The sequence below is a fragment of the Accipiter gentilis genome, chromosome 10, assembly GCF_929443795.1.
Source record: "Accipiter gentilis chromosome 10, bAccGen1.1, whole genome shotgun sequence".
Taxonomy (NCBI): Eukaryota; Metazoa; Chordata; class Aves; order Accipitriformes; family Accipitridae; genus Astur; species Astur gentilis.
The window spans coordinates 2,245,851-2,262,918 of NC_064889.1; the positions used below are offsets into that span (position 1 = coordinate 2,245,851).

Consider the following 17,068-nt stretch of genomic DNA (forward strand, 5'->3'; position numbering starts at 1 on the left):
TAGCAATGATTGCAACGCTTCCCCTGTACTGTTCTGCTTGTGTTCATGTCATGGCTGACCAACTGTGAATTGAGTTTTTTTTAATTTTTAATTTTTTTAGTTTCTTAGCTTGCTGATCCGTGCCTGCTAAATATCTAGTTTTAATCAGAAATTGGACTATTAAACAGGTAGTCTTTTTAGCACAGTTGAGGAGCTGTTTGTGTAGTTTTGCACCTAGACATGAAACTTGATGTTTCGATACCTCACCTGATATTGAAACATCCTGTTGAGGAGTGTTAAAAGCTTGTAAGGCTGTGGTGGTAACTGCTGTGCCCAAAAGGGGAGGTTTTGGTCCTGCCTTTCCCATATACTGCTGCTGGTGCTCGTCAAACCTGTTCCTGAACTGCCCTAACTCTCTAACCTGGCACAAAGCTCTCCAGGTATTGGTGGGTTGGTTTTCTCCTGTTGCTGTAATGAGGTAGACTTGTTCACAAATGGGTCTGATAAGCACAGGCAGGGGAGAAGCAGCCAGGAAGTCCTGCGGAGGTTGCTGCAGCTCTTTGGTTGCTCCACCTTATGGAGAACACGCTGGGGCTTTCCTTCAAAGATAATCCTGGTGGAAGTTTTAGACTGCAAACATCTTCCCAACTTCTGGGGCATGTGTGGATTGTTGGTCTCCCCTAAATGGGGTTCACACATGGAAGAGGAGAACCAGGAGGGATAACCAGAAGCTGCAAAGAAGCTGAAGTCTGCAAACTCTTGAGGAGCAGCAGAGGCCTTGATGAATGGAGACTAGTGGGCTTTTCTTGGGAAGTGTCACCTTCCTCTCTTTAGAGAGCCAGTGGTATCGCCTGAGTACGTGGCAAGCTTTCTGAATCTGTCAGGTAGGGAAAAAGGACCTCAAAAATCTGCATTTGGGTTACTGGCTTGTGCTTAGGCTTGAGGAAGGAATATCAGCTGATCAGGCTATTCTAAAGAGCATTAAATTAAGAGTCTGTTAATGATTTAGTAAACCAACATAGTAAGTGGGGGAATGTCAAGCAAATCATCTTTGCAAACGCTGGGAGAGGTGAGTGCTCTAACAGGCCTTGGTTACCCTTTTCTTCAGAAGCATATGAAGAACTGAAGAAGTTCATATTCAGATGTGAATCAAAGGGGTCTTGCAAGAAAACTCCTTGGACTAGATGGGATTATTTTTTTTAAGTATTATTGCATGGTGACCCAGGTTGGGATTGACACCTGGGATTGTGAACTTGACCATGTCTAAGAGGAGAAATGCCATTTGGGATGACTTCTTTTAGACTTGACTTAAGAGAGGTTTACCTCTTGTCCCGGAGGAACTGGGAGGGGAAACGTTGATGTGCAGACACTAGAAGAATATCAACTGTGTGACTTATGTAACCCATAAAAGGATCGTTGGAAAAGAAGAATAAAAAAACTCCAAAATATGAGCAAAGTGCACTGTAATGACAGTAATACGCAGCGTGTGATCCAGGTATTGTGCGTTTCGGAGGAAGATGTAAGGTGAGCAAGTGCTGTGTAGAGGCACTTAAGACAGATTGTGATCAGAGTGTTCCTTAAAGCCTCTTTTACTAAGATAGTGAGAATTCAAAATCCCACTTTTAAATATTTATCATAACTCAATGTTTAATCAAGGCGGATGCTCTGTTTCAGTCCTCCTCTCTGAACTCATGGCACCCAGACTGTTAACTCAGCACTGGTTTGTTGGTACCCTCTGCTCTTGTTTCAGGGGAAGCCAAAAGGGAAGCTCTCTTTCTCTGCAGTAAAAAAAAGAGTAAAAAGCAGATGTTTCATGTTAAGATGTGTGCTTGTTTTTCCCAGAGCCACGTGCTGTCTTTCTTCCAGGCTACTGTTCCTTGCACAGTATCTGCAGCTGTTGGCAGGGGGTGGGAAAGGTTAAATCATCTGGAAGTGAAAAATAAAATACTCCTTGGGTGGGCTTTCCCAATTTGAGTTTCAAGCTTTGGAGGCTATATCAAATAGGTCAGGGTTTCAGGAGTGGAGGCTAGCATCGAAAGGATAAAATATAGTTATATTTGTGAGCATCCTTGGCGGGGCCATAACATCTCTGTGCACTCAGGCTGAGATGTCATTGAACCACATAATATTGAATGATTGTTTGCTGCTGGAAATGTGTAGTTTAGGTCCATGTTGGGAATATCTCAGGTATAAGCACTGAAAACTTTATATAATGAAATTTAATTTAGAGTAAGTAGGACTCTGTTCCGGATGAGTCAAAAGAATTCAAGTATTTAATTTCATGATATTCACGTGTTGCAAATAGACTCTATCTGAACTTGCCTGCATGTTTTCTCTAAATTTTGTAGTCTCCTTGTCTTATTTGAGGCACCATTCTGTTCCCTTTCATCACGAAGGTCATTGGCATCAGTTTTGAAGTCTTCAATATTTTGTTGTTAACAAAATGTAGGCTTCCTGTTATGCATTAGAAGTACGTGTGGGTTTCAGCGGCTTGCTGGGAATATCGAACCTTCACACGCGCTGAGATCGCAGGTTAGGCATGCCGCTAGATAACTCAAAAAAATTTTGTTTGCTGTTGCCTTTTGTAAAGGCAAAACTGAGATCTAGGCCTGCTTGCAGCATTCTCTTGCTACATTTGAAATGTATGGGTTACTCATGAGTTAAGGGAATTGAGAGAGAGAGAGAGATGTCAAATGGTTTTTGCAAGCAGCAGTGTTTTGTTGGTTTGTTTTTTTTTAACCTAGGTGTCAGATGATAAATACTGTTCTGAGCAGTGCCCAAGTACAGTGTCAGGATAAAAGCTGACTCTCTTTTTCTCCAGTTGAGCAGAATGAATGTAGTTGTCAGCTTTGGGGTATATTCAGGGAGTAATTTGCAAATTACTGAGTCCAAGCAGGAGCTTTGCTTCAAGTGCAGTTATTAAGGCATTTAGCTTTCTGTCCAGCTCTTTTCCAGGTGTTGAATGTATTTGCTTTTGGTGAAAAGACAGCAAAAGCTACCAACAAGGTATTACTTTTCCCCATTTGACACTGCTACTTCCCTTGTTTTGAGGGTAGACAGCCTTAATGTGTAGTTTGTGTCCTTTCTGCTTCACTGCTGCTCTGCTGTCCACTAAACCTAGGTTTTAGTATCTACTGATAATTGGCAAATAATACTGCCTGTTTATTCACAGCTAGTTGGCATATAATGCTGCTTATTTAGTCTATGCTATCAAAGTCTCTTACTCTTTCCCTTCTGACAAGAAGTGGTTATTTATATCTAGCTAACATTAAAAGCTCAGCAGTGGTTTAGGTGAGGTCAACAAAATCATCAGTGGTGGTTGTGGGAGGACAGTCTGCTTCTGCCCTGAGATTTGGGGAGGATCAGGTGGAGGTAACAGGAGGTAGTTCAGAAGAAGCAGGAGGATGTTGTTTTTCAGGCAGCAAATAGTAGACTTGTTGAACTAGCCAAGGGCTATTGTGGCTACAAAAAGTTTGAGTGAGTTCAGAGAGGAACTGGACATGCTCATGAAGAGGCTGTGCTGAATGTTCCTGAATGCCCAGAAACCCAAACTGACTTGGGAAGGCCCAGAAATATAAACCACTGGAGGTAGAAAAGTGCCTGGAGAAGTTATATATGCTTACCCTCTTCTTTCCCTTTCCAAGACATCTGCTTGTGGCTGCTGTTTCAAGCTGGAGGTTAAGCTAGATGGACCTTATCCTTCGGTTTACCTCTTCAGCTCTTGGAGGACATGGCTTTAGGTGTTTTGCTGCTGTGCTCTGAGCTGTATCTATTAATGGTTTCTGTAACTGTTAAGACAACCAGAGCAATATATGGATGGAGGTACAGGTGGTATGTTCTAGCTGCTCTTGTCTGATTGAACTTAAAAACAGGGACTCACTCCTTCCTCTTACTTTCATGCAACATGCAGCTTAAGTTTGCTGGACTTCCTGAATTGTTATACTGATATCTTTATTACTCCCGAAGAGCTGTTCCTTATGCATTGGCAGAATAGGAGAGGGACGTTTCATGCTACAAACTCAGCTATTTGATGGTTTAACCATTAATCAGACTTCTCTTTGAGAGGTTGCTAGTTTGAGGTGAGGCTTTAATAAAGATGCTCTTGCTAGTTTTCCCCTGGCCACTGAAGGTACTACCTGTGAAGTCTCTAAAAATATTAGTACCTCTAGACATTTCGAAACAGTCTTAAGATTGTGGGGGTTTGCTCTTGCTGTTTTCAGTGTTCCAAGTTTTATTTTAGTAGCTCTGGCTAAATTGAGAGGAGAATAAAATGCTGAGCTGTGAAATTAAACTGATGAACATGGTACTTACCCTGAGATTGTTTGCATGCTTCTGTCGTTCAGAAAAATGATGCCCCCTAAGAGGGAATGCAAGGCTTTTTCTACACAAGGCTTTTGGATGCTTATCTGTTTGACTTGGAACAGAAATATGTTTAAAGTTTTATGCTGAAACTGTCTGGCAGTGTTGAGGTCTCCCAAATAGTCTTTCCTGTGCACCAGAAATGGTCTACAGAGACCTTATTTTTTCCATATGGACGTGAAACACTTTGGTTGAAAAACTACTCACTTGAACATACGTTGATCCAGGAGTGATGGGTTGCTTTTCAAGTAAGGCAATTGTTTCTGGAGAACTACATACCCTGTGCATTGCTAAGCAGAGTTCTTGTTGTTCGAGCTTGATGTGAGTGCTGGAGCATTGTGTTTGCTCTTGAGGTTTTGTTCCATCATCTAATGCCATTGGGAGCTGTCTTAACCATTTTTGCCGTGCTAGACAGCATGAAGAGTTTGCAGTAGGCAGTGTCCATTAGGCTGGAACTTTAATATTGTTCCCGTGCTCTAATTTGGTAAGACTATAAATGCCTTGAGCCTAAAGATGACAAGCTTTTTTTAAGTATTACCCAGAGTTTTGTGCTGCTAACTGGTAATAAAATAATAATGAGCTGAAGTACAAAAGATCCAAAAACTGTCTGTGTACCAGCTTCCCGAGAGAACCAATAAGGAATGGGTTTGTAGAGTCATCTTCCCTGTTGCGGCAGAAGCGATGTCCTCCTCTGGGAGCTGAAAGGTGTCTGTGGTATACCTTGAACTTTCAAGCACTGTGCCTTGGAAATCGCATCTCTTAGTTCAGGCTGGCACAGATTTCCCTGGCCCCTGGAGATGAAAGACCTGGTTGTGTACTCTAAGGTAGCAGATACCACCTCTTCACAAGCTGCCTTCAGGGTCATGAGTTCTTACTCTGAAACTGAAACAAGCTTCTCATCTGCTCCTTGCTTTGAAAAGTAATGGGGAAAAACATCTAGCAAGGCTTAAATTTTCTGGTGTAGCCTTGTTCTGTCTCACTGACAGCTGAAGGAGGTTCTGGGGGTCTGTGGGGCTTCTCCAGCCAATGCGATGGTGTTTATTTGAATATCGTGGCCGTTGAGGGCTGAACAGAAATGCTGCTTGTTGACAGCACGCTGAGAAAAGGTGGCTTTGCTGCAGTCATATCGAGCAATGTAGAGGAGCATGTCCTGAATACAGGTGCATGGGACCCATGCCCAGCTCTGCACCCCGAAATGCTTTGTGTCCTTCTGGTTTTGGCACTGTAAAATAAATAACTCTTCTTCCTGAAGCAAGTTGCCTGGCAGGAAGCAGAGCATCCTCATCAAAGGATTCTGCGTTACTTCTGTGTGGTTTTACGAAGCCAAGATCTATCGAGTTCAAGCTGAGATCTGTGTCTCCAAGCCTAAGGCCTAGCTATTGCCATCAAGGAGATGTCACAGAAAATGGGCTCGATGTCTGGAGGTGCTAATTAAACACAAAAGAAGTTTAATTACCTGTCAAAAGCTAGAAAGGGTCCCTCTTGCTGTTTGTGGTTTCGGATTGCCTCTTTCATTGTCATTTTTTCTGTAGTAGCTCTTTCAGTTGCCTTAGCCTTTCCTTCACAAAGGGACATGGTCCCCTGGGTTCTGCATAATGTTAGGCTTTGGACAGCGAGGCTTTCTGGAAAAGGAAAGACTGGAGGTCGTTACCGTGATAAAACTAGTGCTCCAACTGGGTTGTCCACGTATTCTTGCTTATTAACCATTGCTTTTTGTTGCTGCCAGAGGTGGCTTTCTGTTTCATGCCATGCTTGCAGGTAAACGAGGTTCCTAGCTTCTCAGCCTTTTTAACATGTGCTGCAGTCATGAGCTGAATGCTTTTGTTACTTTCGGCTCCTCTGTGCTTTGCTTGAGCCATCTTGCTACGGGACAGGATTTCTGGGTGAGCCCAGCACCATCGGTGGTATGGCCGGGGAAAGGATGGAACTGAGCTCTGCCTTTTGAACCTCTGGTGCTCACAAGATGCTGGAGTCCCGTCTGTGTGAACATGGGAGGAGTCGTGTTTGCTGTGCTGCAGGCTGAAAGATCTGATAGTCAATGTCTTGCATGAGGTGGGGATTGGGTTTTTGTCATTTGGTCTTGCCAGTAGGAAGTGGCAGAGGTTGACCAGAGTGGGGGGGTTTTCTTGTGTTACTCTTTGACTCCTCCATAACACGTCTGTTGCCCTGTTCTTCAAGCAGAACATGAACAGTATCTAACCGGTTTGAGCCTGAACCTTAGGACAGCATGAGATGATTTATTTATTTTTATTCCTATAGTAAATCATTGTACCATAGAGCGGGTTATAAATAGTCTTCCGTGTAGCTTCCTTGTTTGGAGATGCCACCTCTTACTGGAGATTGGTATTTATGTAAAGGAACTGAGGCAGTTTCTGGCCAATGAACCTGATTTGGAATTTTTATGCACAACTTTTGTTTTTCCTTCTAAGTTTAACTTGGCTGTGTTTGAAGCGGCAAAAAAAAAACCTTCACTGGGTTAAAGGGTGTTCAGCATTTAAATATGTGGACTGTCATGTTAATGGGATACTCCTATTCTTTGCCCAAGAGTGCTTTTAGGGTTGCAATGTCAAGCAACTAAATAAAGCTGCAATCCCTCTTTCCCTGTGAATATAGGTGCTTGTATTTTCCCTTTCCTGTAGGGCTTAGTTTAGTACAAGTTCAGCTGGTTCTTCCTTGCTGCAACCTTTGACCTGGTCAAGTAACTTGAAATAACTTTAGTGTCAAGTAGAACAAAAGCTTGCCTTAAATGCTTTGCAGTCAATTTAATATTGGGGGATATATTCAACTACCTAATGCCTTTTCATTTTAGAGGAATGGGTGTCACTCACCACTTGTTCACTGAAGCTGTGGAGGTGTATGTTCCTCACCCTGGTGGTTGGCTTCATTCAGGAGTCGGTGCTACATAATTGTAGATGAGGATTAATTAATGACAGCTGTTGTGAGCTCGTGGAGACTTTTGAAGTCTTGTAGAATGCCATTGAGCAATCCTTCTAGCTTCTTGAGGACAGAAATCATGAACAATATTGGAAGAGCACATATGTGGCTTGGACTGGACTGACAACAAGCTTATGAAAGTACAGGGCAGAGGTAGACCGAATTCCTGAGTGCTTCAGTCAAAGTGGCGTCTCTTGGTAGGGTGGTGATGGCAACTTCGGTCTACCTTGCACTTGATGTTGGAGAAAGGAAAAATGCTCTCTGGTACAGGGTTTCTTTTTGCTGTGGTCAGGGTAAAGAGTGACGGTTTTTTTCCCCTGTGTGCTCAAAGAACAAGCAGTTTCAGAGGTTAGTATGGACCCTTAAACTTCTACCCTTGCTGTAATAGTTGGGAAAATAAGCATCAAAGTGAATGCCTGTTAGGCACTGGGGAGCTTGGTTGCTTATAGGTAGTGTCAGAGCATCATGAATAAGGGAGTTCTAATGTAGTATTTCAGTGTGTTAGAAGAACCTGTCTTCTAGAAGTGCTTCTCAGAACTGAAAGTTGCTTTTAAAATTTTAATTTTTGTTAGAACAATACATGTGTTTTCTTCCAAAGGAAGTTAAATGCCCAAGTTTTGCATGCAGAACACAACAGCATGTCTCTGGTCACCCTGGGCAGAGTTTTTGAGATATAGTTTTGTTTTGGTTCAACCTTCACATCCCTGTTACAGCACACTGCCCCTTGGAAACTGGTGTTTGGGTCCTGTTCTGCCCTATGGGCTATGTGCTCTGGAGGGTGTTATTTAAGGGGAAAAAAGCACAAACAAAAAAAGCCCTTGTACTTCCTTCTGACCAAAGTGCTTGGAGCACCGCAGGAGATGGAGCCCAGCCCAGGGGTGCTGTCATGGGAGTTCAGGTTTGGGAACCTGTTTCTCAAGGTGGGGAAACACAGGGTACCAAAAAGAAAAACCAGAATTATGGAAGAGCCAGAAACATCTATATTTCAAAAAAATGGTATCATCTTCTGAACTAAAATTCATGTTATTGCATGGAAAGCTATTAGTTTGCCCTGACATGGGATAAGGAGAAATACTAGATTTTTGTGTAAGAAGTGGTGTTTGGCTCGGTTTCATCCACAGTATACTTGGAAGCTGGTATATTAAACTGAAAACTGCAAACAATGCTTTTTTTTTAGCACTATAAAGCAAGATTGGAAGTTCCTTGTATGAACTGTTACATTACAACTTTGTAAAAATGTCCTTTCTTTTCCAGATTCACTACAGATATGAGTGGCTGGCTGCTTTGCTGCTCTTGTGCCCCAGTACTTGCTACCCTGTGATTTCAGATAACAAACATAAGTGAGTTACAAAACGTGTGGTGAGTATCATGTGCCTTTGATATTCTGGAGCGTCTTAGCCTGCAGCTCAAATATTCCTGCCTAAAAAAACTCAGAACAACCATATAAAAAGGAAGACATTATAAAATCCAGTAACTTATAACCAGGGTATGTGAAATATCTGTCAAGCCCATGGAAGGATTCTTAGAGACCCAAATGCAGGTCGTTCAATTCTTATTCCTTATTTCCATTTTAATATTTTTCCTCTCAATTTTGTCAGCATTTTTCGCCTGAAGTAACTTCTCTGGGAACTTGCATCCCCGATCTACTCTTCCTGCCTTTCTTTTTAGAAACATACGTGTTGAGCTTAGAAGTAGGTAGCTGCAATGCTGCTTTTCGGTGATGAGTATCTCCAATAAGGAAATTGGGTAGGATTAAAGTCAGGGAGAATCCAAAGGCTCTTGTGGTGAACTGAAGCTTCCCCAAAAGTGCTTTAATTTTGTCACTGGGAGAAGAGTTGATGTGCTCTCTATATAAGCATTTGTTCCAGTGTGACAAGTAAAATATGGGCTAGGTTGCCTATTCTATTACAACTGACCTATGAAAAGAGCAGAACTCACAACTGAAGGTGTTAGGAAAATTTTCCTCTCCAGAATGGAGAAATCAAAAGGAATAACATTTGTAGGTGAGAGTGTTTGACTCCAGTGTGAAAAGATATTGATTTCATGAAACAGGCAATAGTGATGAAAGTAAACAAAAAAGCAAGTGTTTTCATTTGATAAAAATTATGACCTTGAGAGCAGTGCAAGTCTCTCCTTGGCAGGAGGGGGTTTTTTGGGTGTACATAATGAGTACTGCAGGAGTGAAACTGGCACTAGATTTCCCTTTCTGGACTTCTGAAAAAACACATATATATATAGTGGCAAACTATATTTCTGTGCAAACATAAGCCAGTGCAGACTAAGTGATACTGATTAAGTAGTTGGGGCATTTTGTTTAGGGCCATAATTGTGTATCATCCTTTGGGAATACTGTTTCTACTTTTGGACAAAATGATGTGATAAAACAAATTCTTTCTAAATTGTAATTTCTATTTTGCATTTTGTATGTAGAAAGCTTAATGAGCTCTTGCCTTTTGGTAATTTCAGCTGAGGAGGGGGCAGATGGGTGCAACAACAGTTTCATGGTTTCAGTAGCTTCCAGCCTGGAGGAGAAAGTCGTTTTAATTTTGCTTGATATGGTATCTCAAATTATTTTGCAGTTTCATCCCCTAAAACCAATTTATCTTTTTTTGGTGCCAGTAGTAGGAGAGCCATTAATTGTTTGAAAAGTTTTTAGTTTGAGCAATTCAGACTGGTTCAGTACAGTGCTTTTAATATCTTAGTATGAGTCCAACTGAGACTGTAGTCATCTGACTGTGCTTCATTTTATATTGTTTTGTCTTAAACGTAAGCACCTGAAGTCTAAAGCTTTGTTGGGTTTCTTTTGTGACTGAAGTCACTGGCTTGTTTTTCTTCACCCTGCCTGTAAGAAGTCTGGGATCTTGGGAACTTTTTTTTTAATCAGATCAACCTACTTCCATGGTGTCTGGGATTGTAGCGTGCTTTTTCACTTGGGTGAAGCTTCTACCCGGCTCACGATATCTAATTTGTTCCCCCCATCACTTTCTGTTCAGCCATTTACACCCAAGGATGTGGATTCTTAGCACAGACTGCTAGGCAGCATGAATGCTAAATGATACATCGAGGAGACCCATCTTGTCTTTTTTTTTAAATACAGTAGAAGTTGATGATGCATTACTGAAATTTTTTGTTAACTCTGAGACACTGAAAAGTGCTGCTGTCTCAGCCATGCATCTTGCTCCCAAGCTGCCTACACTTGTATCCTGTTCCTGCCTGCTTTTGCCTTTCTGTATATTTAAGTTTAATATTTAAAGAAGCTCTGGTTTTCCCATTTCATGACTCCTACTTGCCCATACTCTATAAGCTAGCACCCCAATTCATGTCATTACTCATTCAAGGAGCATTTGCGTCTTCATCTGAATGCTCCCTGCCTCAGGATCCCCAAGCAGAGGTGTGCTGGCCTGGCTTCTTCCCAGCTCCAATGAAACCGGTGCCAGGTGCTTCCACTCCTGTGTTTGTGCTCTGGAAACAGGCGTTGTCCATGCAAGTGAGGAGTTAGCTCTTGACTCTGCTGTGTTGTCCTCCAGTGTGCTTGGTGAACCACATCCAGCTTGAAGAATCTGGCTTTAGGAGCAGATTTTTTCCCTGGATGGTATAAATGAACAAAACCAGCAGCCACTACTGCTCAAATGGTTAAATTCCTGGCTTAAACAGTTGCTTATGTGGTACATCTCCCCTGTGCTCACTAAGTAGTGTGTTGAAGTGGCTTTCTGCGTAGTAGTAGATCCAGTACATACTGTTATGGGGTAGACCTGGACAAATGGTGGCTTGCACAGGAGAACGCTGTGCTAAGCGATTGGGGTTGACTGCAGAGCAGACTTCTCCAGGTGGTGCTGAGGGAAGCTAGCTGGAACCAAAGTCTTGGAGCCTATGTCAAAAAAAGGGAGACAGCAGTGAAAGCCATAGTTGCCTCTGCTGTTCTTTGGCTGTGTATTGAGAGTGGTCTTGATGATGTGTGGTAGCTAAAATATCCTTCTGTACATAAAGCTTTCTAGTTGTATTAGTCATCCATCAGGCTTCTGGATTATTTAAGAGCTGAAGCTCTCCTCAAAGAACAGCAATATCTATTTGTAGAAAGGTACATAATGCGAAGAGCAATTCCAGTATATTAGAGCTACGCTACTTGAGATGTTCTCGGGAATGCTACCTTTCTTGTTGTGGGACTTCATGATCTGTAAAGCCCCTATCAAAGATGTGTGATCTTATAAGGCTTCTAGTTGGTCTTAGAGACTCAAATGGTGATGCCATTAGAGCTCCTTCTCAACTTTTTCCACAAAATCATGCTTCCTGTTCAGTGCAGTGTAGCTTCAGCTGGTGGATGTTGGTCTCCAAACACTGATGAACCCCAAGGAAAAGGGGACAGTGACTGAAAAGGTGCTCTGTAGCACTAAGGAAAAATATTCTTCCACTAGGCACGGGGGAGACCTTAACTCAAGTAGTTAATGACCAAAATTATCTTCTATGACTCTTGAGCTTGTACTGACTTGGTCTAAGTCTGAAAACGCCTAGAGCTGAACTGGTCCATTTTTAAGCTGTACTTCATCTGTCTCTGCTGTTTATGGAAAATCTTTAGGACAGCTGCTAGCTAGAAGGTTAATTACAATACAGCATGATTATATTCTCAAACTTATAGAAAACTAGAATCTTCGTGGCTTTTATAGTGTGTATGGCTTCACTTCGTTGTATTCTAACCCTAAAATTAAATGTGGGTTTCATGTAGTGTTTGAGATTCATAGACTGGCAAAATGCTCGTTCTTGCTTATGCAGTCTGGCTTTTATGTAACTCATTATTTTTGCTCAAATGTTGCAGATAGTCTGTTTCCTCTAGCAACAGCCACCAGATGTTTAGCTGAACAAGACTTAATTCTTTAAAATTGACCTGTAAGAAATGTGTGAAGGCGAACATGGGGGCGGAACAATTGTATGTCAGCATGGTTTCCATTTCCTTGCTGAAAACCCAGTGCAACCCATGCAGTTTCATTCGAGCAGTGGTGGATCCTTATTTTTTGTGGTATGCTATGAGGCCTTTTCCATGGCTTTCAATGTGTCCGTAAATGTACTGTTGGGAGGGGGAGATGGGATCAAGCTGTCTTACTCGAATTAGCATTACTTGGGCAATTAGGACTGTATGGGCTAAGTCTATCTGGTGGATATGCCACCATACTGATCCTGCTATGAATTCTGGTTGTCAGCTAGGCTTCTTACCTGCCTGTAGGTGTTCTGTGATCAACCTTTGTGCTTTGCTAGATTGACTCTATTTAATATTTCCATGGGGAACCAACTCCTGTCTTGGTTTTTCAGCTAGGTGAAAAGAGTGCCCCAATGTTTTACTGGGGGACATGGGGTGAGCAGTCCTGATGGTAGCTGCTAGGAGGTCCAAGCAGCTCTTTTCTCTGAAACATTCCCATTCTAGGGCTTTCAAGTAGCACTGTCCTTCCAAGACTGCTCTGTATGGGAGAAGACTGCACAGGGACTCTTCTGCTGGGGGTGAATGATCTGTTACCTGGATTTTTGGGGCTCTTGTTTTCTTCTCTGGGTCTGCAGAGACTAGATAAATGAAAACAGAGCTGTGTCATTTGCCTTCTCTTCTCCACAAGGATATTTTGCTCTGGATCCCGTCATGCTTCCCCTTTTGTGCAGTTTGGACATGAAGGTGTGTGTACTGGACAGCCGAGGTGCTTATAATGGTGATCTCCTGGCTGGACCTTCAGTCAGTCTCTGAACTGAAGTTGTGGTTGGTGTGGGTACGATGCAGCTTTTAAGGATCTGAATGCATGAAAAACTGCAGAGATAATCTTCAAGGATAAATTTATTGGTCTTTAACTGGGGGTACTGGTGACAGGTCTGCACCCGAGAAGTATGGATTGGGTAGTGAAGTGCAGCTCTGCAAGTGGCTTCAAGGTTTCAGAAGTCAAAGTATCTGCTGGTTTAGGTTACAGATGCTTCTGCTGGAAATAATACTTATCTAGTGCTGCAAATGCTTCAGGACACAGTGCAGATGCTCCAGGTTTCACAGTTAGGGATTTTGGTACATGCTAGCCTTCACTGTGGTGCTTTTTGAGAAGTTCTAGATGCCTTCCCACAAAATTTTGACATGGCTTAAGCAGGAGGTAACTTGCATGTCCTTTTCTTCTAGTAAGATGTGAGACTGGTACTTAAACTCCTTTCCCTTTGTGCTGCTTGCATCAGGTTTGCACTTGCAATAATTTTCAAAACTAGTGTGTGGGGATACTTACAGTAAGACCTTGCTGAAATGAGCTCATGGACCTTGTGCTTGCTGGCCAGTAGCTGGGTTTTACTGTGTTTACTGACTGTTGTCATCCTTGTACAAGTTGCATTTGTTTGTCCTTTAAGTACATGCTAGGTAACTCCTCTTCAAAATACTACCAAATTATTTTGCTTGCTAAATATCTGCCAGTTTTGAAATTCAACATTTCCCATCCTGTTTTCTCCTGGTGGGATGGGGGGAGGGAGGCTGTGCTACATCCCAGTGTTTCAAAAACATGAGGGTGGAAGATGTGGCTGCAGTTTCAGTGAAAGCTGTTGCTACTGCAGTTAACACAAATTAAAGCCTTTATGTTCTTGGCATTCTGCTATCACACGGGATATGAAAAGAGCTACTGAAAATTACCAAACGACAGGGGAAGCAGAACTCCTCAAGTAGAAGCATTTATTTTGAGGTGTTAGAAGAATCATAGATGTCCAATTGTCTGCAAGTTCCTTAGCTGTCCATTTAATGGAGCAATAGCGGGTGACAACTTGCTGCTGCTGAAAAGGATGATACCTGTACCTTTCCTTGGGCTGTCTCTGAGGCTTTTTTTAATCTCTCAGTAGGGATTCAGCTCAGGAATGTGACAAAGCCATGCAGTTCTGGAGTTGGCTCACCGAGAGGTCAAACGAGTGCTGGAGGTGGCGAAATGGAGAGACTTGAGGATGTCTGACGGATGGAAGATGCCTGATAGGGTAGCTAGATGTTAAATGGAATAAGCAGTCTGATGTGTATGTACCAGGCATGTCTGTTCTGGTAATCTAGGGGCTACTCGGCTCTTCTAACTAGCTCATCTCTCCTTGAGCCCCCAGGAGACCCCTAAAGCCTGACTTTGACGCCCACTTTGTCCTTCCTTGTACCTAGGACATGGTCAGAGTAGGAAGATGGAAACAGGCAAGTTCAGAATGAGGTATGTGGGAGTAGGGAAGTGATGGTACCCTCAGGCACTGCTCTGCTCTGCCTGTCCCTTCTCTGAGGATAGAAGGTATAAATCTCTCCTTCCTACCCAGTACCAGGCTTGGGAGTACTTGGACTCTGTGCTTCCCACTGCTAGTCTGTCCTGTGCTCCCCAGGTTGTAGCATGCCAGTGTGCTGCTGGTACCATTTGTGAAGCCATCTTGTATCTTGTGGGCAGGGTGTTACCCTGTAGCTGAAGAGCTGTGACCCTGATCTACAGCTGCCGACTCTGGGAGGCTCCTTTGGGCTGGAGTTGCCTCGTCTTTCCTTAATTTCAGTTTTTAGCCTGTCTCAGCCTGGCTGCTAAACTACTAAGGCTGCTATAGTCTAGACTAATCATGGTCTGTTACATCCCTGGGGATGGGGTGGAGGAGTCTGAACCACTCTGTGATGTGGAAGCAGCGTTTCAGACTTGTGGGGTGCTGTAGAGGATTTGTGGAGCCACTTGGTGATACACCTGAAGGTAGTCACTAGGAAGAACATGGCAAGTGGATAGAAAATGTTGCTGGGATAAACCCATGGCTGTCTGAAAAAGGTTTGCTTGCTGTTTTCTTACCTTGGGTCATGAGAAGTCTGGAGGTAAATGCTTAATTGTTTCACTTCTAAGGTTTTGGAGGTTTTTCTCATCACCTTGAACCTTCTTTCTATGCTTCAGCACTTGCAGTTGATTGAATATTAAACATGTCACCATGTATCTGAGCTACTATAAGATCAAAACCAAAGCAGAGTACATATGGAGCTTTGACTCGCACCCAAACTCTGTGGTTGTGCTGTCGTAAATAGATCTGTGAAGGCTGTTTTTGAGCAGTGCATGGATGCTTAGTCTCACTGATTGCTTTCCTGGAAAAAAACCCCCACCACCAGGAAAACTAAAGCTTATGAATTGGTACGATATGTATCTGATCACCACATAGATCAGGTATAAGCTGCTTTGTTATATGTATACATGAATTGGAGAAATTGTGGTACAGTATAACTGACCTTTCCTAAAAACAACCAAAAACCCACTGCTAACATGCACCTACCACAGTAATCTAGGGAATAATTTCTGTAAAAGGCTATAAAATCTTAATCCTTTTATTTTCTCAGCATGCAAGTGTGTAAGAGAGGTCAGAGGATATGTGGGCACTGTCACCTATATTTGGTAGCATTTCAGGGGAAACCAAGAGTCTGAGCAGTAATTAAGCTAGCTTCTATGTGGTTGAATCGTTGATGAACAGCCCCACTAATGAGCACTGGTTTGCTGGCTGCTGTAACTCAGCTGTGCTCAGATAAACTGCTCCTGGGAGTGGCATCTTCTATTTCCTTTCAGAAATCCTTCAGTGTGAGTGGTCCCAGATTGTACTCTGCTGCATTTGCACATGTGCCCTGTGGAAGAAAAGCACATAAGCTTCAGAGAGGGGCTATTCTATTTGCTTTGTAGCCAGCTGACAGGTAATGGTAAGTGATTTCTAAAGGCAAATACCTGGTTGCTGTCATCTTCTCTTCTTCAAGCAGCAGCATTGGTTTGTAGTGTTGTAGTAAATCACTTTAGAGAGTGCAGGTAATGAAGCGAGGTCCCCTGGGAGGTTGTGGCAGCTGTTGGACATCTGAGGGGTACTTTATAGATGTGCTCAAGCAATGATCCATAACAAACAAGGGTCTGACTATATTTAGGTAGGCTGTCCCCTTTTCCATGTGCAGTTTTGCCTTGTCCTGAGATATGTCCTGCAGAGGGATGATAGCCAGACCACCATGGTTGAGAGTTTATTTTCTATTTTAATGTTGAGTCTTCAGATGCTGGGAAGTCCAATATTTAGCATTTCCTTTAAAAGGCAGCAGATATCAGATTGTCCTCAGTGTCCCCCTCTCTTAAACTTTCTTCTCCAGCTGAATGAGAATCAGATCTGTACAGTCTCTGTGACAAAATAGTATTCTTGTTCTCTCGCATATCAATGGAAATGTCACTTAGAAAAAGAAAAGACCTTTTAGATGCAGATGTCTAAGTTGGCCACGCTGAAACTGTGTCAAGTTTCACTTTTTCTGGGATGCTGTCTTCAGGGACATAGTGCTGGTCCTGTGAACAAGAATGCTGGTTAATGTCGAATGAGCTCTGAAGATTGCAGGTTCAAAAACAAGATGAGATACCTCACTTGATGCAAGCTGCAGAGCAGTTCTGTGAGCTGTGGATATTGGAAGGCTATATAGATTCAGAAAGAAGCAGGATATGTTCATTCCAGTGGGGAAAATCAGTCTAGCATCATTGCATTGATATCACTGCAGGTTGTGAAACGGTCTTCAAGTCTTTAGCTCCAATATAGTGCATTGCTGTACATTTCCCATGCTCCTGTGGTCTTGGCTAGATGTTGCTACCAGCCATCTAAGATAGGTTATTGTGCCAAATGCGCCCTTTGTGCATCTCGGTGTGCTTGCTCGTGCTCTGATTGCACCTGCACTTTCATGGCATGAATTTCTTCTGAGAAATCTGAAATGTTTTTGTGCCACTTGCCGGTTTTCACAATCTGACCAAGAAGACTAAGCTGGAAATAGCATGAATTTTCTTCCACATGCAGTGATTCAAAGGGATATTTT

At 42.7% G+C, this 17,068-nt stretch overlaps 1 protein-coding gene across 5 annotated transcripts in view; it reads left to right on the forward strand.

Moving 5' to 3' along the window:
* Positions 1–17,068, forward strand: part of CSNK1G1 (casein kinase 1 gamma 1) — a 110,301-nt gene that overhangs the window by 12,603 nt on the left and 80,630 nt on the right. For 4 of the 5 annotated variants that reach the window (XM_049811999.1, XM_049812003.1, XM_049812004.1 and 1 more), the window contains exon 2: positions 8,527–8,631. The gene's annotated coding sequence lies outside the window, so the exon portion shown is untranslated. The remainder of the gene's footprint in view (positions 1–8,526; positions 8,632–17,068) is intronic. The other variant, XM_049812001.1, reaches the window with a different exon arrangement.